The following is a 6,035-nucleotide window of genomic DNA, read 5'->3' as shown; positions in this document are numbered from 1 at the left end:
ACGCGAAGTAGCGACCCCAGGGCAGGTCATCCGACTCCTGAGGATGGACTGAGGATAAATCCTCCACGTGTCGCCACGCCTGTCCCTGCAGGGGCTCACCTGCCCACGTCTGTTCCCTGCCGCCACTTCCCACCTAGCGCGACCCCGAGAGGGGAGTCCTTAGACTCCTGGATTCCTGGCTCTCCGGCTCCTTCTGCCCCTCCCCAAGGCCACTCCTAACTGGGAAATATTATCCTAGGAGGAAAAGCTGGGGTTGGGGGCAGGCAGAGGGGAGGCCGAGATGGGGGCTGCTCGGTAGGACCGGGTTTCGGCGTGCTGCTATGGGAGCCCCACCTACCTCCTCCCATCCAACCGCTCTCACTGCACATACTCTAACCCACTCCAGGCGGACATCTCACATCACAGACAATCAGCTCCCTAGAGGCACCCACTTCTCCCGAGTGGCTTCCACACACGCCCTCCTCACAGGCAAACAGCCCTTGCACAAACGCCTCCCACCCCTGAGCTCACCCATTCTGAGCAGGTCGACCCGGCCCTGATGCCAGAGAGCGCAAACACGCAGAAATTCTTTCATGTCCCGGGTTTCCTTGTCCGTCAGATTAGTGACAGAATAGAAACAGACAAGTCAATAAACCAAGTCTAGAAACAGTTACAGTGTTGTCTATCACAAACCCCTTAATCCCCAGAGGCTCAGATGCTCAAGCGATAGGCATTTTTGTCTTAGAAATAAAGCCAATTTCTCCCCAGAAATATTGTAGCCCTGAGGCCCGACTCCAACACTTGGTTTTGACGGTTGGAAAGACAGCAGCTGCACTTCATCAGCATCCATCCCTCTGACACCACCTCAATGTCTCCCTCAATGTCTCCCTCTCTCTTAGGCTCATATCTGCTTTGTGAGGGAGCAAAGAGCCACCTGAGGTCCCAAAGGGAAGGAAGCTCAAAACTGGAGTACAGTAAGATGTGATGGCAAAACTGAGAATCTCCTAGGATTCCCAGGGCCCCACGTCTCAAAATATTTGCTGAGTTTCTGCTTTGTGCATATTCTAGTTGGTGTTACAGGACGGTGCTTCTCAAACTATAAAATGAACACAAATCTCCTGGGGAATTTGTTAAACTGAAGTTTCTGTAGGTCTAGCTGGGATGGAATTTCGATGGAATTCTAACAGGCTTCCAAGTGATACAAATGCAGCTGGTCCTCCCACCACTCTTTGAGGGGCAGGACTGTAGGAGATAATTGAAATGTCTGATATTGTATATGGTTTCATGAGGTATAATAGAGAAAATATCACGCACATCATAAAAATATGCGGCTTCAAATATGACTAATGGACTTCCTAGGTGGTCCAGGGGCTAAGACTCTGTGCTCCCAAAGCAGGGGGTCTGGGTTCCATCCCTGGTCAGGACTAGATCCCAGATTCCACACGGAACAATTAAAGATTCCATATGCTGCAGCTGAAAGATCCTACATGCCACAATGAAGACTGAAGATTCTGCAACTAAGACTCAGTGCAACCTAATAAATAGATATTTGCTTAAAATTGACTAACAAAGCAAAGATATAAATAAATATCTTTATTTATTATAAAGATAATAAATTCTAGAAGAATGATCCAGTAGATTCATATTGGAGGATCTCCTCAATCACCAGGTGTTTAACAGTAATTGTGGGCTCGAGACACATCTCAGGATCAAAAGCAAGACCCTCCTCTTGCCACTGATTCTTACCTTCCTTATATCTGCAAAGGGCATGATGACTGTCCTGTGAGCATTAAGGGAAATCATGGACATGGAGTGATGGAAATGATGGAACAGGCTTTTAAAACTGTAAAGTGCTTACAATGGTAGGTGTCAAATGAAGCCACCTATGTTTAAGAAATATGGAGCTAAGCTTCTGACAGCACAGAGGAATGGAATCAAATAAGGTCTGCACAAAAGTTGTCAGGCTTCACGCAGGGGGTAGACCTGAACTGGGTAGGGTGTGGGTAGATGAAGCAAAGGAGCAAATGGTCATTCCAAGCTAAGAGGTCAGCGTGGGTTGAGTGAACCAGCATACCATTAAGAAGGGGTGAATTCATAGTGAGGAAGATTAGGAAGTAAAATCACATGAGGATGGGGGAGGATATCATAAGGATAGTTTAAATGATAATTAGAGAGCTCTAATACTTTATGTACACCGTGAACTTACTTTTGTCTTAAACTTTTGTTAATGCACTTTCAGAATCAGGCATTGTTGAGCACCTCATGGGGCCAGATAGCTTGCTAGGAACCAAGGATACAGAGGTGAGGCTCTCAAGACTTGGGTGGAGTTTGCCAGATCCAAAGTCTTGTACTTAAGCATGTTAAGCATTGCACCATAGACTCAGGATTCTGAAGGTGATCTGGGTGTTCTCATCACTCAGTGAGCTTAACAAATGTTGAAATGAATAAACATCATTTCTCTTGTTATTTTTATATAGCTATAATTGTGGTATACACAATTTTGTATCCTTATTTTTTTCACTGAACATTGCATAATTTCCCCATTTTTATTATGAAAGCTTTATTTTCTTCCAGGTTTTTTTTTTTTTTTTTTTAATTTCAAACTTACAGAATAATTCAAGTAAGTACAAGTAAGAAAGTACAGGGGAAATCTGTATACCCTTCACCTAGATTCACCACTTTTTAACATTTTGCCACATTTGTTCTATCCTTTCAGCCTTTTCCCCCCCTTAACGATTTGATGCAAGTTTCAGTTGTCATGATGCTTCAGCTCTAAATACTTTAGCAGCCATTCCCTAAGAATAAGGAATTCTTCTATGGGGCCACAAACCATTATCATTAATAGCATTGTCTGTTATACAGTCCATATTAATTTTTTTCCATCCCTCCCTGCCAAATGTCATTTACTTGGGTTTCCCAGGTGGCTCAGTGGTAAAGAATCAGTCTGTCATTGCAGGAGATGCAGAGATGTGGGTTTGATCCCTGGGTCAGGAAGATCCTCTGGACGAGGATAGGGCAAGCACTCCAGTACTCTTGCCTGGAGATTCCCATGGACAGAAGAGCCTGGCAGGCTACAGTCTATAGGATCACAAAGAGTCAGACTTGATTGAGCGACTGTGCACATACATGCTGCTAAGTCGCTTCAGTCGTGTCCGACTCTGTGCGACCCCATAGACAGCAGCCCACCAGGCTCCCCCGTCCCTGGGATTCTCCAGGCAAGAACACTGGAGTGGGTTGCCATTTCCTTCTCCAATGCATGAGAGTGAAAAGTGAAAGTGAAGTCGCTCAGTCGTGTCAGACTCTTAGCAACCCCATGGACTGTGGCCTACCAGGCTCCTCTGCCTATGGGATTTTCCAGGCAAGAGTACTGGAGTGGGGTGCCATTGCCTTCTCCAACACATACATACATATATACATTTGGGATTTTTTCCATCCAGATTCAGGATTTACCAAGGTTCCCCTGTTGCACTGTTTACTTCTTTACTCTCTTTAAAATCTTGAAATATTTCCCATTTTTTTTCTTGCTAGTTTGTTTTTCATGACATTGCTCATTTTGAAATGTCCAGGACAGTTGTCATGTAGAATGTTTCACATTTTGGATTTTTCCGTAGTTTCCTCATGATTAGATTCAGGCTTGACATTTAAAAAAAAAAAAAAGACCACTACATTTGAGATGATGTGGACTTTCCAGTGTGTTACACTGGCAGGCCAGTCAATAGTGCTCATTGTCCTTTATTGGCGATGCTAGGCTTGATCACTTGCTTAAACTGGAGTCCATCAGATCTCTCCATTTCACAATTTAGAGTAAGTTGTGGTGTGATAACCTAAGACTATTAGCTCCCAACATGTTTTACCCAGCGGTCTTAGCTTCCATTGATGATCTATGCTTACATTTGTTATTACACTGGGGATTGCAAAAGGTGACTCTAATTCTGTCATTCTGCATTTATTATCCAGCATTCTTCTGTAAAGAGAGAGTTTCTCCTCCCCCAACCCCTCCACCCAATCCCTGTGGTCTCAAAAAAATTTTTTTTTTAATTTAATATGTATAATCCATTGCCATCATTTTTTTAATGCTCAAAACTGTCCTAAATTGGGCCAGTAAGAGCCCTTTCAAGAAGCTTCTGGATTCTGTTGACTTGGTCTTGCCAGTCTTTCAACACTTACTTGCTTTCTCACATAAGATATTCCAGACACAACTTGTACTTACCGGTCTGCAGTTCTTGTACTTGTAATCAATTTCTTTAAAGGGGTCTTACTCCCTTTAGTTGGAGATGGCAGTTAAAAGTTGACTTTGTACTTTAAAAATGGCTATTTAATATCTCATCAAATGAACATACTTTATCACTTTATTTGTTGATCATTTAGGCTATTTCCATTATCCTCCCTTCTAAATAACTGTAACAAACATCTTTATGTGGATAACTTTTCCAAGTTTAGGATAATTTCCTTTGGCAAGATTCCCAAAAGTGGAGTTATTGGGGCAAAGAGTGTATATTTTTTTCTGACTCTTGTTACACGTTATCCGTTTGCTCTCACAGAAGGTTTTTAAAGTCAACGACTTTTATGTGTTAAGACCAGTGACTTCTCATTTCTCTTTCTCCTGTCTGCTGACCTCCTCTATGCTTAAAGTCCTCTTCTCCCAAACTTTTCTTGAAATGACACTGTTCTCTTTTCTCTCAAGACAAATCCTGTCTTCCTCCCTTAACGTGCTAAGTTTGCACATTTCCCAAAGCCTAGTCCTTAGTGCTCACTTCCCTTGCTGGGTACTGCGTGGGATGTCCTTACTTCTATTTGCTTACCTTTGAGTGCCCAGTCCCATTCTGAACTCTCATTCCTTCTGGTTTTGTCTTTTTCTAAGCCTGGCCCTTGCCTTTGGTCTCCAGCCTTGCCTTGCGTTCATCTCTGTCCACAACCTTGAGAAGACAAACATATCCCAAATATATGAATTCTGTTCTTAGATATTCTGCATGTAGATGGAGCTTCATTTGAGTCATGTTTTCTGGTATAAAAATAACATGGTTCTGTGTTGCAAGAATACAACTTAAAATGCAGCCATACAGCAAACTGGGCCACTTATCTCATTTATAGACTCCATAAGATATCTCTGTTCAAATATTTATGAGGAGGCTGTATTCTTGGAACACAAACATAGTAGGATTCAGTTCTACCTTCACTGAACTTGAATTTTCTAACTTGAGTGGTTTGTGATTTAAGTTGGATTCTGACAATAAGGAAGAAATGGAAGTCCAGTTCAGTTCAGTCTCACAGTCGTGTCTGACTCTGCGACCCCATGGACTGCAGCATGCCAGTCTTCCTTGTCCATCACCAACTCCTGGAGCTTGCTCAAACTCATGTCCATCCAGTTGGTGATGCCATCCAACCCCTCCTCCTCCTGCCTTCAGAGGGTCTCCAAATGAATTCTGACCTTCCAACCTAAAATCAAAAGAGGGCCAATTCCCAGCAGAGCCCAGGCTCCCATCCAACGGTTTTTTTTTTTTGGGGGGGGGGGGGGGAGGCAAGGTAATGAATGCTTTTCCCTTATCTTATCAACCCAGAGTTCCACCCTCCCCAACCAGGAGCCTGTGCCTGGGGAGAAAAAGGACTAGATCAGGTGGGTGGAGACTCCCCCTGGGGTATGTATACTCTTCTGTAGTGGGAGATAGGTTACCAACGCAAATCTAAGACTTCAAGTTTAGTCTGATTTCTGGGGGTGAGGAAGAAGAGATGTCACCTGTACTATGGAAGAAGCAAGCGGGAATATATGTGCATACATGTATCAGATGACCCTAAGTGGTAAAGAACCCGAGAAGGTTTCAACCCCTGGCTCCGGAGGATCCACTGGCGGAGGGCGTGGCAGCTCATTTCAGTTTTCTTGTCTGGAGAATCCCGTGAACAGAGGGCTACAGTCCATAGAGTCGCAAAGAGTCGGACACGACTGAGCGACTTAGGACACGCATACATATACAAATATTTATTTATACAAAGACTGCCACAGAAAAATATATTGGAAACTGACGACGATTGCTAGATAGGGTGAAGAATGAGAGGGAGAC

Source organism: Bos indicus, chromosome 10 (assembly GCF_029378745.1).
Source record: "Bos indicus isolate NIAB-ARS_2022 breed Sahiwal x Tharparkar chromosome 10, NIAB-ARS_B.indTharparkar_mat_pri_1.0, whole genome shotgun sequence".
Taxonomy (NCBI): Eukaryota; Metazoa; Chordata; class Mammalia; order Artiodactyla; family Bovidae; genus Bos; species Bos indicus.
The sequence above is the reverse complement of the archived record's forward strand: the minus strand, read 5'-3'. Positions refer to the sequence as shown.